Source organism: Panthera leo, chromosome A1 (assembly GCF_018350215.1).
Source record: "Panthera leo isolate Ple1 chromosome A1, P.leo_Ple1_pat1.1, whole genome shotgun sequence".
Taxonomy (NCBI): domain Eukaryota; kingdom Metazoa; phylum Chordata; class Mammalia; order Carnivora; family Felidae; genus Panthera; species Panthera leo.
Genome location: NC_056679.1, coordinates 113,201,486 through 113,223,618, shown reverse-complemented (window position 1 = coordinate 113,223,618; position 22,133 = coordinate 113,201,486). Strand labels below are relative to the sequence as shown.

General features: G+C 44.4%; 1 long non-coding RNA gene across 1 annotated transcript in view; it reads right to left on the bottom strand.

Annotated features, from left to right (window-relative positions):
• Nucleotides 1-21,329, bottom strand: part of LOC122218035 — a 182,341-nt gene extending 161,012 nt beyond the window's left edge. Inside the window, exons 1-3 of the long non-coding RNA XR_006201808.1 lie at nt 21,205-21,329; nt 13,218-13,266; nt 4,898-4,968 (exon numbers count right to left, since the gene is read on the bottom strand). This is a non-coding gene — a long non-coding RNA (uncharacterized LOC122218035). The remainder of the gene's footprint in view (nt 1-4,897; nt 4,969-13,217; nt 13,267-21,204) is intronic.
• Nucleotides 21,330-22,133: the final 804 nt, after the last annotated feature.

Here is a 22,133-nt window from a genome sequence, read left to right as displayed (position 1 = left end):
GTTAAATATAATATCAGCGGTGTAAATACAAAAAATAAAAAACTTTGAAATGAAAAAATGATGACATCAAGTGTCAGTAAGGAGGTAAAAGGGTACTTTCATACACTGCAGATACAAGTGAAAATTTGTAAAGTCAACCCGGACAGCCTTTTAGATAGATTTGTTAAACAAAAAGTGTACATATGATTTCATTCTTGAGTGATTACCCCAGGGGAAAAAAAAACTTGCATGTGAACACAACAAATGCACATAAGGATATTTATCAACACATTTTTTATAAGAGTGAAAAACTGGAAAAACTTGGATGTCCACCCACAGGGAAATGATCAAATGAGTTACAACAGGTGTGTCTGGATAGACCAGGCGGGGGCAAACAACAGTGCAATCTTGATGCCTTAAGGAAATAGAAACGGCTTCTCTCTCACTGACACTGTATGCCTGACACACTTTTGCTGCGGATTTAGCTCTGTGGCACCCTGACATCCAGGTAGAGCCATGTGGTAGCTGCTAGCCACATGTGGCCACTAAGCACTGGGGACGTGGCTGGTTGGAACAGATATACACTGTAAGTGTAAATTACACACTGTATTTCAAAGGCTGAGGATTAAAAATGTCAAATATCTCAATTAATTTCAATCTTGATTGCATGTTGAAATGAGAACGTTTACATATACTGGGTAAAAAAAATTTATTATCAAGTTAATTTTACTTGATTTTTAAATTTAAAAAAAATGTGGCTTCTAGAACATTTAAAATTATAGACCAGCTTTTACTACATTTTTATTGGACAGAGCTGGTCTAAAACATCCCTAGTTCCCAAGGCAAAGGAAGAGAGGTGGTGAGGCTCTCCTTGGCTCTTAAAAAGCTTTTGCATGGAAGTGACACGTGGGAATTTGGTTTAAATGCCCTTGCTCAAAGGAAATGCTGGCACACCTGAGTTGAATCAAGCGGGGAACTACAATGCTGTCAGGTCCCCAGAAAAGAGAGACAACTAAGATATTGGGAAACGGCCCTCCACGGACCATGCTGCGAAACGCCTTGCAGGGGTTAAAATACTAGGGTACGTGAGCTGACATACAGAGTCCAAGAAATATTGCTGAGTACAAAGCAGGTTGTTTAACCATGCACACGATATCATACCATTTATAAAACACACAGACCCACATGGGCAGAACAAAACTGTATACTTTATGAGGGCATATATCATTCAGGTAACTACGCATAGAAAAACGTCTGGAAGGATCCATACCAAACTTAAACCAACGGTCACCTCTTCAGGGGGAAGGGTAGCATTACCTGTAATGTTTGAATATTTAGACCTCAGGAATGTGCTCCTCTGGGGTTGGAGGTCTTCTGTTTGCCCCTCCAGATTGTCCCTCTACCCTTGTCCACCTGTCCGTCCTGTGCTCGGGGAGGCTGACCGCCCTGAGGGGTAACCACTCTCCCTGGTTTCCAGGGGCCTCCAGCAGGGAGAGTGAAGATCAAGGACAAGTATATACACCCATCCCATGCTGTCCCATCACACACTCTTCCTGACCAGGGGCCCTCCCCATGCAGCTCGCTAGCTGGCTGTCTTGGGTCTGAGCATTGTTTCTCCCTCGCCCCACCCTTAGGCTGTGAATGGCAGTGGCAATGGCAGCCCAGGTTACCGGACCCCTGGGGTCCCCGGCACCCTCACATCCTGCCCATGCCCTCACCAACAGTAACTTTGCTAAGTTCTCTTCAGCTGACACAATTTAAATGTGTCCTCTGCTTTTGTCCTTCTTTTGTCTTTTTGCTGGGTTTGGAATACAATGTGTTACTTAAAAAATCAGAAATAAATACAAATCACAGAAGAAAACAGAACCTGGACGGAATTATGACAACAATGTTGCATTTGTTTTGGCGATAGGATTGTTCACGAGCTACTTTCTGTGCTGCTGCACTTCCCTGTAGTTACTTTCTCTATAACAAACGTTGCCTTTGTAATTCACTTTCTAATTAAAAGTACAAAATGGACAACACCAGTAAACAAAAAAAAAAAGGTTACTCTAAAACTCAATTTATTCAGAACTTGCTGACCTTTGTTTATGGAACTGGGGCTAACAGGGAGTAGGTCCTTTCTTATCTGGCAGAGAACACCCTGCCTCCTTGATAATATCCAGGAGAAAAATCACGACTAGCATTTACTGAATGCTCATGACAGGCTAAGCACGGTCTTGTTCCCTGCTGCGGGTGACCTTCCTGTGACCCACGGCTAACAGCGCCACTGTTTTCTCTCGCGCGGAGGCAGGACCGGTTTCCGGCTCCCGAGCTGACTCCCATTACATGCCGCCCCACAAAGGCAGACTGGAGCATCACCGTGTGGGAGTTCTGAGTCCATTCCCATGGCCAAGGCATTCTGAGTGTGGCACACTGCTCTGAGACACGCCTGCCAAGTCCCGCACTGAGACATTCCTTGGGACACCACGGGGAGATCTTCCAAGGGCCACCATCCTAAGAATCCCCTCCCCCCGCCTCTTTGGGGCCAGGGCACTCACCGCCCACTGGTAACACTTCATTTTTTTTTTCATTCATTCAAATGTCTCCTGGGGCCCCGCACCCTTCCATGTGCAGTAAGACAGAGAAATGAGGCAGGTCTTGGATAGGAATCGCTCCCCTCTTTAATCCAGTGTGGGTCATTCTTGAATCACAATATCAGCAGTATAGCAGGGTAGCAGAGGAGGAGAAAGATGAACAACCAAGGGGAGCTAAGTACTTGACTTAACTGACCTCTCCCCAGGAAGGTCTTCCCTGGGCCAGGGGCAATGTGAGCATTTGTGTGCCCCCTCAAGGAGCAAATGATAATGTCTGGAGAAGCCCTGTGTTAGGACAAAGGACAGACATTACTGTTTAGTCTCCTTGGAGCAGTAGGGGGCCTTACAAGGAATGTCAGCTGCCTAAGACACACAGCCTGGCCTCATGCACATGCTTGCTCCTCTGGGAAGGGGACAGGGACTGCTTCAGGTGAGATCATTTGATAAAAAGTAGGCTTCCCCTTCCACCTAAGGAAGCCCATTTCAGGTGCACCATTATTTATGGAGAGTTCTGGTTAGTGGAAGATCCGATTGGCCCCCAAAGCATATGGATTTGATTAGAACTTTCCTGTTACCTTAATTGCGCAAATCTCAACTAAGCAATTCAGGATCTGCTTGGATTGAGGGCACTTTCCCAAGGAGGAGCCTCAGGAAGCATTGCCTGCTTGGACAGTTACATCTGGGACCTGAGCTCAAATCCAGACCCTCCCGCCCACTGGCTGTGGAGCCATAGGAAAGCAGTGAAGCTGTCTTTTGTGTCCAACGGACATAACAGCCTCCCTCCTGGTGGTAGCCGAGTACACAAAGCAGAGCCTCAATATACACGAGAAGATGTCATTATTGGTGGTGAGAGGGGTATCAATAATTAATCAGCCACAGCATGTCTCGTGAAATGATTTCCTCATTTGTATCTTGCAGTTCTGCCCCCTCAGACTATTTTCTAAGCTTCTGCCACAGAGCGTGGCTTCCGAGGATGTTTATTTTTTTAATTAAAAAAGTTATTTATATTTTATGGTAAATACACTGAACATAAAATTTACCACTTTAGGCCATTTTTAAAGGGAAGGACTCAGTGGCAGAAGCCCATTCACAGTACCAGGCAACCATTGCCACAGTCGACTTCCAGAATGTGTTCATCATCCTAGACAGAAACTCTGTACCCGTGAAAGATTAGGTCCTCCTTTTCCCCTCCCCCCAGTCCCCAGTAATCTCTATTCTACTTCCTTTCTCTTTGACTATTCTAGGTACCTCATATGAGTGGTATCATATAATACTTGTCCTGTTGTGTCTGGCTTATTTCACTGAGCACTGGGTTTTCAAGGTTCACGATCTATGTTGGAGCGTTCCAGGATGTTATAAGTCAGGTCAGCGTAAGTGGATTCTACTGCGTTTTTTGTGCCAGAAGCTAAAGATAAAGCAGTGAAGCTGCCTGACTTGACCCTGTCCCCGCCTCACACCCCACCAGAGCTTAATGTGGCCTCACCCCTATGGTCCATCATCATAGAGGGGGCAGAGGCAGGACACAAGCCCTATTCTGATTACAATCTAGATTCACCACACTCAGCCATGCTGCCTACTAAGTGCCAGACCTTGGTGGTATTTTCTATCTATTCCTCATTCATCGCTTTGGGCTTTAGAGTCAGACAGATGTGAATATGGTTTGAATCTCTAGCTCTGCCACCTGCTGGCCCATCTTCAAATAAACACACGAAAAATATTTGGCACAGTGTCTAGAATATGGTAAGCACTCATCAATATTAGCTGTGCTTTTATTCATTCATCCAATGCCCATTTTCCAGATGTAACTTCGCAGGCTCCATAAGGACAGCAACCAGGCTTGTCTTATTGTCATGACACCTGCACGCCCAAACACGGCATGGCACCTGGCAGTCAGTGTTTACTGAAGGAGAGAGAACAGCCGAGGCCCCAGAGCTGGGCTGTGACTTTGGAGTCTGAACTCGCTCCATGACTGCTCACTGTTTCTCCAGGAAGCTCCAGCCACCCCATGGCAGGGATGGGATGGGGAGGGGGGAAATCAACAGGTCAACAAACAACGGCCGTGGAATGTGATGCTAGTCACTTCTTTTGACACGGGCAATAAAGATGCTGCCTCAGAACTTAGATGAGAAAGAATTCATGGCACTTGACTTTGGTCCCTGCTTTGATATTGATGAACGAATCAATTGATGAGGCTTTCACCTCAGCGCTGCACGTAACGCAAGCTCTGCCTTAAGAGAGGAGTAACTTCTACCAGAAGAAGGAGAAGTGTGAACCAACCCAGGAGGTCCAGGAAGGGGTCAAGGTAGGGAGGCGCAGAGAGAAGGTATCTGATCATCACTCACCAGCTCTGCCTCAGCTGTGGTTCTGCTGAGTAGCTCTTGGATCCCACATTTCAGTGTCTCAGTTTCCTCACCTGTAAGAAGGGACATAACATTTCTCTTTCTTTTTTTTTTTAATTTTTTTTTAACGTTTATTTATTTTTGAGACAGAGAGAGACAGAGCATGAATGGGGGAGAGTCAGAGAGAGAGAGGGAGACACAGAATCTGAAACAGGCTCTGGGCTCTGAGCTGTCAGCACAGAGCCCGATGTGGGGCTCGAACTCATGGACCGCGAGATCATGACCTGAGCCGAAGTCGGCCGCTTAAACCAACTGAGCCACGCAGGCGCCCCATAACATTTCTCTTTCTGCCATTCTACATATGTTTTACTCCAATTCTATCAAGCCTGAGGGCTACCTCCTAGATTTGAAGGCAGAAGATTCAAAAGTGGTTGACAAATGGAATGGTGAAGACACACGAATTTTATCTGAGAAGTATTCAACGATTGCCTGGAGTGTATCCGGCACTGTGCCAGCCCCACGCAGGCTAATAAGTTATCGCCCCTGCCCTTAAGGATACACTGCTCAGCAGTTTTCATTTTATTGTATTTAATATTTATTTATTTTTGAGAGAGAGAGAGAGAGAGAGAGAGAGAGAGAGAGAGAGAGAGAGAGATTGAGAGAAACAGAATCCAAAGCAAGCTCCAGGCTCCAAGCTGTCAGCACAGAACCCGACACGGGGATCAAACCCATGAACCATGAGTTCACGGCCTGAGCTGAAGTCGGACGCTTAACTGACCGAGCCACCCAGACGCCCCATTCAGGAGTTTTCATTTTCAAATGAAAAAAATACAGTAACAAAATAAATAAAATTTTAAAAATGAAATGAAAACACTAACAGCAGAGGTGACTGTGTGACTCCCACATCCTCCCCACAAACTGCCTCCGGGAAAGATAATGAATGTCATTCTGGAGTCACAGCTGCAAATTTTAAAGAACCAACTAACCCAGTAAAGAAGTTTGGGATATGCTGTCAAGCAGCTGAACTTTCTTTGCCCTTTCACGAAAAGGATTTTAATTCCACAAAAAAAGTCATGATGATATAATGGATGGCAATTAGGAGCATTAAGATCTGCCACTTAGAGAGCGATAGTGCCCTGAGAGCATCAGATGTGCACTTTGCAGAGAGAGCTTTGAGACAAGAGCAGGGGACTCAGGCCGGACAGGGCGGCCCGCTGCAGGACGCAGGTGCCCTCCCACTTGACTCCACGGGAGTGTCACAGGACGCTCAGACCAGGCACATCAGGTCCAGCCTTTCCACCTACAAAACCCCCCTTTACTGACATGGAGTAGGCAGTAAGACCACTGAAAGATGAGCCAATGGAAAGAGAAAACGAGTTTGGTGTCAGAAAACATGCACATTCTGATGCGACCCTGATCATTAGATGTGTGCCTTTGAGCAAGTCAGGTAACCATCTGTAGTGTTTCTGTAGACTGTGCAGCTTATCAACGGCAGAATTTTAGTGCTCACAGTGCTGGAGGCCGAAAGTCTGAGATCAGAGCTCCTGAGGGCTTGAGTGAGGGCCCTCCTCCAGGTGACAGACATCTTGCTATGTCCTTATGTGGTGGGAGTTCTCTGGAGCCTTATTTAGAAGGGCACTAATCTCATTCATGAGGGCTCCACCCTTCCACCTATCACCTCCCAGAGGCCCCACCTCCTGACACCATGATCCTTGGGTGTTACGGTTTCAACACATCAATTTCAGCAGGACACAAATATTCAGACCATAGCAAAAATGTTTACGTGGCCTGTCTGTTTTCATCATCTTACTTTAATCTTTCTTTATCCTTGAATATTATAGTGTGTCTTTTGTGAGCAGCAAACAGCTTTTGAAAAATTTCTCCCCTGTCTGACAATCTTCGTCATTTAATTGGGATGTTGAGTTTACACATCATGTCATTGCTGACACATTTGGGCTTAAATCTACTATCTTTCTATGAGTTTGTATTTATCCCATCTATTCTATACTCTTGTTTTCTAATCCTCATTTCTTTTGGAGATACCTATTTTTTATCTTATTTTTTCTCCTGTATTTGCTTGTTAGTTACATATGCTTTTGCTATCCTTCTACTTATCGTCCTAAATATTAAAATATAGCATAATATTTACTTATAAAGTGGTATTTTTTTAATGTTTATTTATTTGAGAGAGAAAGAGAGCATGAGCAGGGGAGGGGCAGAAAGAGAGAGGGAGAGAGAGACTCCCAAGCAGACCCCACACTGCCAGCACAGAGCCCAACATGATCTCTATTCCACGAACTGCAAGATCATAACCTGAGCCTAAATTAAGGGTCAGACGCTCAACTGAGTGAGCCACCCAGGTGCCCCTAAAGTGGTATTTTTTATACTTCCTGGATAATGCAAAGTAATTAGAGAATTTTAACTCCATTTTAACTGTCCTGCCTATTGGATATTGTTGTTATTTTAATATATAGTTTTAGAATATTTTTCTATAATACATATAAAAATAAAATACTGTATCTTAACACATATATGTGGATATGTGTGTGTGTGCATACTCAAACATATTTAAATCTCATAAAACCATATTATTATTGATTAATGCAACCATTTTTAGATTTAACCACATTTTACTTCTCATCTTCCAGTCACTATTATCTCTCCTACAGTTAACCATTGCTGATTTCATTCACTGTAAATCCATGCTGATTTTCTTTTTTTTAACTTCATGATTTTTATGGACTTAATACATATGCTTTTTTATGCCTGGCTTATTTTACTCAATATTATTCATAGAGATTTTTTTAATGTTCTTGCAACTAATTTTAAACTGCTTATCCCTATGCTGTATAACATTCCATAGTGTGAATATATCACAATTCATTTGTCCTTCCTTTTTTTTTCTGGACACTTGTCCAGACCCTTTTCCTTTGATTTTTAAAATGAGTTTTATTATGATGTACTTAGGTAGTGATTTTCTTTGTATTTACCTTACTTTGTGTGTGGAGAGCTTCTGGGTGGGATATGTGGTTTGGTTTCTTCCATCAGTTTTGGAAAATTCTCAGTGACTTTCAAATACTGCCTCTGATCCATTCTTTCCCATCTCAGTTTCTGGGACTCAAATGATATGTTTCCTGTGCTCTTTCCTCTGTCTAGCATTATTATTGTCTTTCTCTGCTTCAGTCTTGGTATCTTCTTCTGATCTTTATTCTGCTTTATTAACTCTCTGTTTAACTTTATCAAATCCTTATTTCAGTTATTTTAAGTTCTAGAATTTCTATTATATTCTTTTTATGTTTTATAGTTATTTACTCTAAATCTCCATTTGTTTTTTATCTCTGAATCATGGCCCTGCTAAAATCCCCATCTGATAACTCCCCTATCTGGATCTCCCATCGGTCTGTTTCTATTGTCTGGTTGACTTTTTTCTTTTTTGGTCCTATTTTATATTCTTTTATGTCTGATTAATTTTGACCATGAGGCTTGTATTTAGACAGCGTAGATATCATTTGAGGCTCTGGAGGATGTATGCTCCTCCAGAGAGGATTCCTTATTATTTCTGGCAGGCAGTGAGCTGGGGCAGTTCACTTTAATGCAGTTATGGATTGAACTTCATCCTTTGTGAAGGGAGGCCTAATCCAGTATGAAATCTTTGGGGGAGGGGGTCAAAATGGAAACTCTGGGATATTTACCAGCCAGCCCCCCACCCCTCAGCAAGCTCTGAAATCCAATTTTCCCTCAATTGCAGGAGACTGATAAAATCCCTGCTCAGGCTCTTACCCTCTCTTCTGCTGCTATCTGCTCATCTTTCAGTCTTTGTCACAAATTTCCAATCTCCAAATTTTTTGGTGGGGGGAGGGCAGTGAGCTTTGCAAATTCTGGGCACCCCTCTCTGGCTTCCTATGTCTCAGAAACCTTGAATCTGCTAGTTTTAATGGTTTCTCTAACTCTCTAACAGTTTCAGACACATTATTCTTCCAGTATTTTTTTTTCAGCCTTTCTAAGTGTGGGAAAAGGATCAATCTGAAATAACCTACTTTGATATTTCCAGAGGCAGAAATTCACTACTATATGCTTTTATCTTTGCCAAATTGACAGATTAATTGGTACCTCATTATTATCCTATCCCCATATCTAAGATTAGCACCGCAACAGTGGAGGAATCCACCTTCAAGTGATTGGAAAATTAAATCACTGTGTTTAAAAGTGACCAGAGGTCGTTTTTATATCTGAAAGTAGCGCAACAGTGATGAGACCTACCCTTGATTTAACCAATGTGTAGGGGGGAAAACGACTACCCACTAAGCAGGTTTGAAAAGGCAGTAGCTGGGAAAGAGTTGTTTCATGATCATACCCTGCTAAATTATGCTCATTCAATAAAATGCTTACAATGAGTACAACAATGAGAATCACAAAAACACCACAATTAATATTTTGACAAAATATTCTGCCACTTATTCATTTATTAATTCAACAAATAATGATTGGACACCTAACACATGCCAAACTCTGCAAAGTACTCAGAATGGAGTTGTATATGATGAGGAGCTGGTAGTCTTTCCTACACAGTTTGAATTAAGAACTATGGCTCTGGAGGGGCGCCTGGGTTGGTCAGTCAGTTGAGTGTCTGACTCTTGATTTTGGCTCAGAACATCATCTCATGGTCATGGGATTGAGCCCCGCATCCGGCTCCACACTGAATGCGGAGTCTGCTTAAGATGGTCCCTCTCCCTCTCCCTCCTTTCCCTGCTTGCGCACACTCTAATTAAAAAAATAAATAAGCAAACAAAAAAATAACAAATTCTGGTTCTGTAGTCAAAAAAGATGTAATTTTATGTTCTCAGGGACAAGAGAGAAATTAATGTAATTTAAGTAACAAAGAATATAATTAATGTTATACAATACTATAGTATTACTATACAAGAAGATGAACTTATGCTATCACTGACTGAATGAATGATTCATCCTCCCTGTGCTAGATTATCTCTAATGTTTTTTTCATTGAGTTCTCATAGTTTGTGTTCTATGACCCTATAAAATCTATGGATGGTGGTGAGTGAGAACGCATTTTTAGGTTCAACAAGTTCTTAACACCCTGAGACACTAGAGGGCAGGAAAACCACACCAAGAAAACAAAACAAAAAAAAAAAACAACAAAAAAAACCACACATCCCCTTGTTGGATGATAGCATGGTGAGAAAAGGCTCTTGCTAGCCTGCATACTTTCTTCCTGCCTAGGAGGATCCTGCCCTGACCAGCCGGCATGGATCTTCCTCAGCACTTATATCTCTGACATAGGTCAATTGCATCACCGTTTTCCGGCTCTCAATCCTCTCTGCAAAGACTATCTTCAGGATGGAAATTCACAACTCTTGACTAGAAATAAGATGTAATATTTGAAATTGGGACTATCCTGGGAAATTTCCGACGCGAGGATGTTACAGCCAAAGCCTCTCGAGTCTCTAAGATTAGCACTACAACAGCAGAAGAGTCCACCTTCACTATGAACCTTCTGGTTCATAGAAGTTCACTCGTTTATTGAGTCAGAGCGGAGAAAAGCAAACTTGCATATTGTGTACCTAATACTTGTTTGTGTGAAAGCGATGGAGACGGGGCACAGGATAAAAGCATTTGGGGGATGACCTCACATCTGCTGTGCTGGCAGCAGGCACCCCGGTGATCACAGAGCCGAGGCTGGAAACTTGCGTGTGAGTGTGCAGAAAGAAATCAGAAAACAGAGGCAGGATGGTTCTGTAAAGTGGTAACAGTGAAAAACCGTTCCTTGTCAATTCAAAGAACAGGAAGTACAGGGACAGACTTCAAAGAAAGCAGGAAGGATTTTTATTTAAAACCAAGGGAAGTATTCTCTGATTCTGAGGTATAAGTTACCATGGGCAGAGCCTTACGCTATCGATCAACAGGACACAAGACTAGGGAGGGCCCTGTGACTGCGCACGCCCCAACTGTTCAGTGTATAGGTAAGTAGACTGGGACCCAGTGAGAGGTGGTCTTACACAAACTCTCACAGTGAGCCTCCGACAAGGTCACTCCTATTGCAAGTCTTGGTCCAAGATGTTGATTCCTTAGACTGAAGGTCCAGGCTTAGGGAATAGGTGATTTGGGGTTGACCAACTGGTATCCAATTATTGTTGGCATGGTTCCCAGAATGTGTTGAAGTGGTCCACTCAAAGCTAGGATTAGCCAGTTCTAGCTGGCCATGATTGTGAGACTTGGAAAACCATCATGTTCCCAGAAAATACTTTTAGACAAGAGTCTCTGCTCAGTTGGTCAGTTCCTTTTCTTGGGTATTCCAATCCTTCCATTGCCCAAAAGGTTCAGTGGTCATTGGGAGAGGCTGATGGGCTTATGTGACCACATATCTAACTCTCTGCTTTATTAAAGGACTAATAACTATTTTATCCAACCTGATGTTCCTACCTTTCATCTAACCCAAGAGAATCTGATTTTTGCCCTCTTTTATTAGTGAAGATGAGCTTGTCAATTAGTTGAGATCACTCAGAGGGAAATGGAACGGAACTCATATATACCTTATACTCATTATGAACCAGATAGTCAGAATGCTACTTTGAGCATAGGGCTATATTCAATTCTCAAAACAACCTTGTTAGGAAGAGATTTTCATTCCCATTTTACAGACGCAGAAACCGAGGTTCAGAAATGTTAAGAAATTGGTCAAGGGTCAAGGAAATTCTAAGCTGCAAAGTCAAAATTTACAACATGGTGGGTCTCATTCTAAAATACATTTTCCCTCCGATATAAAGAGAACCTTGATTAAGTAACCTAGGTACCAGAATATAGGGTGCCCAAACCATGGCAGAGAGAACCAGGAACGAAGGGGTTCCCAGATAGAAAGAGGATCTCTTCAAGTTGGCTGAAGGCTGAGCCCAGGGCCTATGACACAAAGTTAGGAGGACAGGGATGTGCTTTTAAAGTAGAGGCGGCCAATTTAATAATGTCAGATGTTAATGTTGCATGACGCTTTGTGCTTTATGAAGCACTTTTGTGTGCATTATCTCACTTGTGTCCCACTGCAATTCTGCAAAACAGGAGGAAATGATACTGCTACTGTTAGGTGATGTTTGAATAGATTGTTATGTAATTTGACATAGTTGAATAATTTTTCAGAAGGAAGGAAGGAAGAAGCGCCAGGTCTGTTGTACAGTCTCTCCATGTTCCACAAGGGAAAATTTGGCCTCACGAGGGTCAATTTCACTGCTATAACAGGAGCCAAGGCATTGGTGAAAAAGAGAGGGATCTTGACTGTCCGCCTTGCAGAAGAAACACCACTTTGGACAACGCCCACAGGACCGTCTCTTTTGCCAAGGTGTGTGGGCCCTGGGTGTAGTACAGACATGAAGCCTCCTGCATGTGTCATTCTCATTCATTTATTCATTCAGTTACCCATCTGCAAATGGGCATGGAGCACCTACTAATTGTCTGGCATTATGTTAAGCTTATAAAGAAAATGGCGGGTCAAAACCAGATGTTGTCCCTGCCTCACTGACCTGGGACTTTACCCTTCCTGCCTATCTGTTAAGTGTGTACTGAACTCTAACTGGGGTTTTAATTTTGATTCCCCCAATTACTAATCAAGTACCTTTTCATGTGGGCATCCACTAAAATGCCTTGTGTGAAGGGATGAAATGAACAGGTCTGTATTACTGTTTAAGGTCTCTCTGGCTCCAGTATAGAGAATGGACTTAAGGGAATCTGCCAGAACGCTGGTCCAGCAGCCCAACCCTAACAGGAAGGCAGCTCGGGTCAGGGGCAGAGATAAGGCACCAGACTCTACAAGGAATTTAGGAGATAAAATTGAGAGCAGGGTCTTCAAATTCCTGAACATCTGCAGGACTTGAAAAGAAGAAATTAGAATTTCTGGAATTGGAAATTGGAAATCTTGGAATGTCTGAAATCACAGGTTTTTCTTAAAATACTTCCAACATTCTTTATACTCCTTAATCACTCTTATGGTTATCTGAAAAAATCTGTTGGGTACTTAAGAATAAGTAAGAAGAATAGGAAATTTTAAATTTCATGTCTTTACAAAGAACGGTAGCTTGTAGCAATATTCCAACACTGGAAAAATGCCAGCAAATGTTATAAGATAGTATTCCAATAATGTAGCATTCAGATCTCCTACCCAGATTAATGATGCTACACAGAATCACATGTCAAAATTGCCAATTTAAGAACTTAATTTGTTTGTAAAACTCATTATTTCTTGGAACATCATCGGATTTGTATAAAGCATACTATGTGCATAAGCATATTAATGCTCATTTCATTTGTAGGGATGACTCACCATTAGCAGCAGACAGAGCCAGGGACACCACTTATAAACACGGCAACAGCTACAAGAGAAACAGATTAGATGGTGATCATCTGGGTTCCCAGAAATGTCCTCCTTAACCTTTGTCCTTGTCAGCTTCTGCTCTTGCTTGAAGCTTGAAGTCACTGGCTTCTTTCAACCATCACCATCTCTGTTACTTGATAAGCTTTACATCTCAAAGGAGATTTGTAATACTTATTTCCTATTTTCCTGACTTCTTGATCAATTTTTCTCAGAATTGGGGATTCAGAAGACTGCAAATTCCCTGAGAAATGCTGTTACAAAATTCTAGAATGCAAGCATGGGGCTTGAGGTAGACTGACATGTTCAACACTCTGGCTGAGAGATGGCTGATAAATCTCAAGCCTGTTTATATCTGTGTTCTCTCCATCCTTCAGACTGCTTAGTCATCATGTAGACAGTGAGGTAAATAAATAACCCTACCCTATTATACACAATCAGAACAAAATTTCCCAACAATGAACTCTTAATCCTCTTTGAAAAAGTAATACACCTTTAGAAAGAGCATGGAACAAACCAAAATACAAATATTCCCCCAAATCTAGGGCTTTTCCCATGGGACCACTGAACCCTGGACTTGGGAAGGAGAGAAGATGGGTCAGATAGAGATACGAACATGATTCCTGTAGGATAATTTTCTCTTAGACATATTACCAGATTATTCATGGATTTCAACCCCAAAACAAAATATTTTGCTCAGTCAATATCTACTCCTAAAGATCAGGTGGTTATCAAGGATGTCTAGAAAGGGGAATCCTTTTGCATAGTTGGTGGGAATGCTAACTGGTGCAGCCACTGTGGAAAATCGTATGGAGTTCCTCAAAAAATTAAAAATAGAACTACCCTAGGACCCAGCAACTGCACTACTAGGATTTATTCAAAGGATACAAAAATGCTGACTTGAAGGGGCACATGCACCCCCATGTTTATAGCAGCACTATCAACAACAGCCAAAGTATGGAAAGAGCCCAAATGTCCATCAACTGATGAATGGATAAAGAAGATGTGGGATATACGTGTATACAACGGAATACCACTCGGCAATCAAAAAGAATGAAATCTTGTCATTTGCCAACAACATCGGTGGAACTAGAGGGTATTATGCTAAGTGAAAGAAGTCAGTCAGAGAAAGGTACATGTAATATGATTTCACTCCTATGTGGAGTTTGAGAACTCCAGATGAACATAGGGGAAGGGAAGGAAAAATGAGATAAAAACAGAGAGGGAGGCAAACAATAAGAGATTCTTAAATACAGAGAACAAACGGGGCTGTGGGGGGAGGGGGCTGCATTAAATGGGTGATGGGCATTGATGAGGGCACTTGTTGGGATGAGCACTGGGTGTCACATGTACGAGATGAATCACTGGGTTCTACTCCTGAAGCCAAGACTACACAGTATATTAACTAACTTGAATTCAAACCAAAACAATAAATAAAAACTAACACTAAAAATATAATAAAACCATCTTAAGTTTTGAAAAGATTAGGTGGTTGAAAGTTTGAAAGCATGGCTAAGGGTGTCATAGTGAAGTATGCATGTTTTTTTAAAAATGTATTTTTATTTATTTATGTATGTATGTATGTATGTATGTATGTATGTATGTATGTAAGTAAGTGAGCAGCCGAGGGGGAGAGAGAGACAGAGACTCTTAGGCAGGCTCCACGCCCAGCCCAGAGCCTGACTCCGGGCTCGATCGCAAGAGCCTGAGATCATGACCTGAGCCGAAACCAAGGGTCAGACGCTTCACCTACTGAGCCACCCAGGCACCCTGAAGTATATACATAGTTTACAAGATCAAGATAAAAAGTATTAATACAGAAATAAGATAAATCCATTGAGATTTTTTTTTAAAAACCTAATTTGATTCTCTCCACTAGCAATAAACAAGATGTGTTAGATCTTAGATCCCTAAGATGCATTAGAAATTCAGGGCAGAGATGAAAGCAGAGATAGAATAGTCTGTCTACTGGCTTATGGCCGTGGCCACTGGCAACATTTCTAACAGCAGTGTTTTCTCCAGAACTGTGACATGTATACTTACCTAGGAACGTATAGCAACTTACAGTGCTGAAATCTACACCTGGGCCGGGAAGACACTTGGCTGTTTGCCACTAAGTAATCAAGACCCCTCTGGGCATTTGGCATGGTCCCTTTTGTTCTGGTGCATTTGTCATAGCTTTCCCCACAGGGAATTATTTCTCAGGGTGTGTAGGAACGGGAAAACTGGGAAGAAAATGAAGATTGCAGAGAGAAGAATACAATGTGCTAGAAGAATCTTAAAGACCCAGAGCTATTTATAGATCTTGAAATAAATGGCCTTCCTTTGATTGGAATAGGCACTTCTAAAAGAACTTTAAAAAAAAAAAAAATAGGACAAGAGATTGGTGGTAAAGGGGGAAAAATTATCTAAGACCTGTCTGTCTGGTATAATTTTTTCTTAGGAAAAAAAAAAAATCAGAATTGCCACATTATCACATGTACCCAAAGGGAGAAAAAGAAGTTATTTGAAGAGGTGGCAGGTCTTCCAAAAAGGTTTCTTTTTCTTTCTTTTTGGAGGCTACAGATAAAAATCAAGAAACTGACTGAAAATTGGAGAAGAAACGTTTGGCTTGCTGGTGTATTTTAGGGTCAAAGTTTATTTTGCAAAGGCATGTGTGGTTAAAAAAGTCAGATACGAGGTCAGCGTATTCTTAGAAGACATTACATGCCAGGAGAACTGGAAAATACTTGCACAATTGTATTCACTCATTTTTTAAGTATAAATTACTTACTTGACTCCAGTTCAAGCTCATTGTGAGAAATCAGTTCAATTAAACAAAAATACAGAATAACAGAAACAGGCAATGAGGAGGACTTGGAGCCAGATCTTAATCGACTTCACGGCTAGTGGGCATAAAACAGGTTATCAAAATCTGCCAATCACCCAGGAAATTTAAAGTCATCAAGAGTATTTTAGAGCAGGGATTATCAGCCATGGTTGCCCACTAAAAAGCTTGAAGAACTCATAAAACTGTTTGATGCCTGGTTTGCAGCAACTTTAATTTGATTGGTCTGGGGTCAAGACTTTTAAATGATCCCCAGATAATTCTGATAGTCAGCCAAGACCAAAAGCCACTGACTAAGAAGCTAATTAGGGCATCAGACTCCTAGTACCTTTGTGTCTGTTCATTATCTCCTGGGAATCTGAAATCTGGGCTCTTCCCCTGGGCCCAAGTAGGGCCAGACAGGGAAGACTTGCTGTGAATGGGGATGTCTCTTCTCCCTGCTGGGCCCTGACCGCTCTTTCCCTTTCTGTCAGTTTAAAACTGTGACTCTGTTGCTCCTTGTTCACCAGTGTTTCCCCTTCATCTGGGAGATCAAATGTTTTGCTCGATCCGAGCAGTTGGTGGTGCAAACTCTGTAATTATACGTGTAGTTCTTCCTCTTTTCTTCTGCTTTTCCTTCTTCTTCGTTTCGTTTTGCTTTTGTCTAGACCTTGATTTAAAAATTTTGTGAGGGGCGCCTTGGTGGCTCTATCAGTTAAGCGTCTGCCTCACGATTTCCGCTCAGGTCATGATCTCACGGTTCCTGAGAACAAGCCCCGTGCCAGGCTCTGCACTGAGAACACGGAGCCTGCTCGGGATTCTCTCTCTCCCCCTCTTTCTCTCTGCCCCTCCCCTGCTCACTCTGAAATAAATAAACAAACAAAATTTTGTGACTCTCAGATGGGCATAAAACAAATGGAACTGTGGCTTTTGCTTCCCAGTCTACAGAGCTGGCTCCATCCAAGGGCATGTTTCTTATACTAAAACCTCTTTTTGAAAACCATTTATGTCTTCTGGCTGGACGTTGCCCTGCGACCCAACGTGGCTCCGGCTGCCAGGCTTCCACCTGAGCTTTAGGCAACCCCAGAACTGTTAACACGTGGCTGTCACACAGCAATTACTCTTCGACACAGGCGTTTAGCCGGAGCTCCTACAACGGCCCTGCTCCGGGATTTCACACTGCTCCATTAATGAAGATGCGGAGTGTGGCATCCTTAGAAGACACGTTCGCCAGCTGGACAACCCAGGCAGATACAGTGTATCTGCTTTCGGGCTCTCTGTTCACATTAAGAGCCCAGGGTCAGCTTGACCGGAAGCAGAACACAGGCAATCGGCCCCACAGGAAAGAATGGTTACTGTTCCTTTCCTGTGAATTTCAATCTCTTGCCACCACCTGCAACTCAACCTCGGCCAGGCCTCCACACACAGCGGGAGGGCCGAGGACAAGGGGTGGGGTCTTCTGAGCTCCCACATTCACCACCCCGGGCTGCTGCTTCTTTCTCCTTCCTTTTCTCCCTCCTGCCAAGTGTCACCCTCTCCTGCCAGGCTGTGTGTGGGGCAGGGGTGGGGAGAAGGCCGCATGCCCTACGAGCACCAGGCAGGGCAAGTGTGTTTGCTTCTTGATCCTAAGACAAGGAAACCAAATCTCCAGGGCTGCACAATTGAGATTTTTGTGGATTGGACAAAATGAGGAGTAGCATTTGGCTACCGCTGGTCCAGGGCACGGCTGGCTGCGTCTGCCTTGGTTTGGCCTCCAGCCCTCACCTGCCATTAGGCAGAACCCCTGAAGCCCGTCACTCTGGTGGATCAGCCCACTGGAGTCCCGTTTGGGCCCTTTTAAGGCTCAACAGTGTAGAGCCCACCTCCCTGCCTTCTCCACAGGAGCCAGCCATGAGGGAAACGATCAAGGTCAGCATCAGCTGCTGCTACCACCAGCCCAGGGCACCCCAAACGCAAGACGATACACGTTAAAGCAAACAAATCCCCTTTGCCACGCCCTTGGGTTGGTTTTGAGCTGACTACTCATTAGCCATCTAGCCTCTGGAGCAGTGGTTGTCCAAGTTCCCAACTCACTTGGGGAACTTGTTATAAATGCAAATCCTCAGGTCTCACCTAGACCTATTAAATCAGCAAACTCTGGTGGGCGCCTGGGTGGCTCAGTCGGTTGAGCATCCGACTTTGACTCAGGTCATGATCTCACGGCTTGTGGGTTCGAGCCCCACATCAGGCTCTGTGCTGACAGCTCGGAGCCTGGAGCCTGCTTCTGATTCTGTGTCTCCCTGTCTCTGCCCCTAACCCACTTGCATTCTGTCTCTCTCACAAATAAATAAACATTAAAAAAAAATTAAATCAGCAAACTCTGGATGGGTGATTCTGAGAGCCCCTGTTTAGGGGTACTGTGTCAATGTGGTTGGGAACTGACGGGCTTACGAACTCTTGAGCAAATGACCCAAGCTTACCAAGCTTCTGTTTTCTCATCTACACAACGGGAGTATGAAAATTCTGCCCCCACTGGGTTGTTTTGATGTTTACATGGAGTGAAGCATGTCCAGGGCTTAGCAGGTAAAATCCCAATTAACACGAACCCTGGCTTTGATCCTGTGTCACCTTGAATGCCAGCTTTGTTGTTGCCTCTTGTGTTTCTGTCATGGAGTTGCCCTGAAAGCCACATTCAGGGAATGGACCTCACTGCCACCCTGCCGCTGGATGTGTGTCCTACCCTTCTGTACTGTTCCTGTTGCTGTTAGGTGTTTCTCTCTCCTGGGCAAGGCCTCTAATGGACAGAAGAATGCCCCAGGGTTTTCCTTTTCCAGAGAAAGGCTCGCAGGGGAAATGGCAGGGTGGATTTTCAACAAGACAAGCCTAGGGGCTCTGGCTAAAATCACAGGGACATTGGTTCCTTACAGTGCCCCTGACAGAACCCGGTAAAGGAGGTGAGATGCTCAAGGGCAGCATAATAAAACCAGTAACAGTACCTACGGACCTACGGGTGAGGACTGCCTATGACAGGACAGATGCTTAGAGATGGGGACAGGGCTTAGGTGACACCCAGCTTGGGGTGGGAAGAAGGCAGAAGAGCTTTTCCAGGGAAACTCTCAGTCCTCAGAGCTCGATGGCTGGTGGGGACACCAAACAGAAACTTGTGGTGTCATAGAGGCTCCCAGGTTTCCAGGATCAAGTGTGTTTGAATTGTGAATCTTAGCTCAGCCACCCACTAGACAAGGTCTGAGTCATGGGGCATGTCATTTCTCTGAGATTTTATTTTCTTCTTCACCAAACAGACAGAATGAGGATTCCATTAAATAAATCATTGGGGCGCCTGGGTGGCTTGATCGGTTAAGCTCTGACTTCGGCTCAGGTCATGATCTCACAGTTTGTGGATTCGAGCCCTGTGCGGGAGCCTGGAACCTGCTTCGGATTCTGTGTCTCCCTCTCACTCTGCCCCCACCATGCACTGTGTCTCTCATCCAAGAATCAACATAAAAAAAAATTTTTTTTTAATCATGTGAGAGCACTGTGAAGATTAAGAGCACACGCGCAGGGTCAGGCGTGGGTGTTATCAGGGGCAGCCGGTTGTGGAATCTCAGAGGGGCCTGAAGTTTGGCTTGGCCACATAGCAACTGTGTGACCTCAAATGGGACCTCTTCCAGCCTCAGTTTTCCCACGTGTGAAGCGCGGACAATTTTACACGCCTCCCACACAAAGTCACCGCGGGACTTACAGCCAGGGGGCCCGAAGACCCCAGGGCAGATGAGACACACGCGTGTCGTTGCCTCCCTTTCTCCACAGATGAGCTATTGTAAGGGACCGGAAAGGCTGCATCTCTGAGGGCTCTCTTCATGCTTATCACTCCTGAGCCTGTGGAGTCAACTCTACCCAATGCTCAGCTGTCGGGCTCATCTCGCATCTGTTTTGAGATTCCTGGGGTTGAAAGGACAAAGACTCCTTTCCTCTGCCTGGCCTTCCCTCCACTGGCAGTCAGTTTTTGTGAATAGTCCCTAGGCTTGCCAACAAAAGGCTATATGGGGGTTCCCCGGCGAAAGGGGCCCCCTTAGCCACAGCATGTCCCATGAGCTGAGTCACGGGCATATTTAGCAGGTGACCATCATAGTATTCTTAAAGCCTCTCCCCCCTGGCTCACATGTGAAGTCTGTATCAGCTGCCACACCTGGGGCGTTCACAGGAGAAGACGGACAGTCCCCCTTCACAGAGTAAACAGACCCCACGCTGTCCCCTAGAGAACAGCCTCCTGTATGTCTGGATCACACGTAGCCATCTATGATTGTTTCCTTGTGAGCTGGGGTTCCTCTATCGGCCGCGACATGCTCCCGCACAAAGCAGCCATCAAAACCTCTCACACAGCTCTTCCGCTCACAACCCATTTTACCAGATGTTCCTCAGGAAGCTAATGCCCCCGACCCACAAGATGACACAGTTCCTTCACACTGTAGCCCTGGTTTCGTTAGTTTCTGGGTTTTGCCCTCCTCCTACAGTGACTGCTTTCTTTTCTTTCCAAACTCACCCAGGCCCCCATCTGGGCTTGGTTTCGGCCTCAAGGCCCAACTCAGCACTTCTGTTTGCTTTTGTTTTAGCTACTGTAACAGCAAGCAAAGTATCGTTATGTTTAGCTTCTTGTTGTCTGGCATTTCCTTCCGTTTCCAGTGGCTCACCTCCCCTGGAGCAGGTTCCCTCTCTCAATTCCACTGGTAACATTTACTTTTAGTAACTGAGTCCAGGAGTTCATGCTCCAGACTGTAGGTGATCCCACGACCATCCAGGAATCCAATGTTCTTCATCCCCCAGCCTGTCATCCTGTCTCTTCCCAAACCACGTTTCTGTGACCCAGGGCTTTTCTAGCAAATTGCACTTGTGACAGTGACTAAAAGGATTTCTAATTCCAACATGTGGTCTGGGGGGGGGGGGGGGGCGGGGAGGGGGGAGGGCGGGGAGTGGGGAGCAGGGTTCCTCCATAACATCAAGCAATTCTCAGACACCAGCTGGGTAGTTTACAATTCAACAAAATTATGACACTATCCACCCTGAGAGAGCATGAGATCCCACAGGAGAAAAGCCCAGTCCTATCAGACCACCGCTCTCCCACCTCAGATGCCAGGCTCAGGCCCGGGTCCTTACCTGTGGCTCAGAATGCCTGGCTACAAATAACACGTTCCAATGACGTCCTCCTTGAGTTGAATTAATTTGCTAGATCCCTGGTTTATGTTAAAAGGGTGTAACTCAGGAACAGTCAGGTAGAGGACAAGCACAGGGCAAGGTGTGTGGGTGGGGGGGGCGGGGTGGGGAAGGGTGGAGCTTCCACGCTCTCTGGGAGCGCGCCACCCTTCCAGAATCTCCACCCGTTCCCCACCCTGAAGCTCTCCAAACCCTGTCTTTTCCCCACCACCTACCTCCCAGTTTTTATGGCGGTTTCATTCTATAGGCCCGATTGATTACATCAATGACCAATGGAGATGGCTTCCACCTGGTTGCCAGGAGAAGCAACCTGTGATTGGAGGTTTGGAACTCTCAGTCCCACCCACAGACTTCTGGGGAAAGGGCAAGGCTGGAGATCCTTAATCTCAGGTGCAGGCCAAAAGTCACCTCATTAACCTAAGGAAAGACACCATCATCACTCTCATTACTTAGCAATGCCAAGGTTTTTAGGAGCTCTGTGGCAGGAACAGTGGACAAGGACCTAATATATATTTCTTATTATAAATCACAATATCACTTTCACTGAAAGCGAATGCTACTCTATTTGGTTTCACTGTTCCCTTGTGGGTATGCCTTCACCTCTTGGGGGAGATTATACTCTTTTTAGGGCAGGTGCTACGTCCTTTACAGCCCCAGGGAGAGGGTTAGGAATATGGTAGGAATGCAATTTCTACCATGTTTGAGGGAATTAAGGGAAATAAAGAGCTTGCTCCGCAGTCAGGGTGCAGTGAACTAATACAAGCACTGGGGGGCAGTGGAGGACCGAGCTGTGAGCTTGGTCCGGCCTCTGGGAGGTAACCCAGGGGTTGGGGGAGTGGGAGGGAGTACAGGTAGCAGTGGGCCCCTGACAG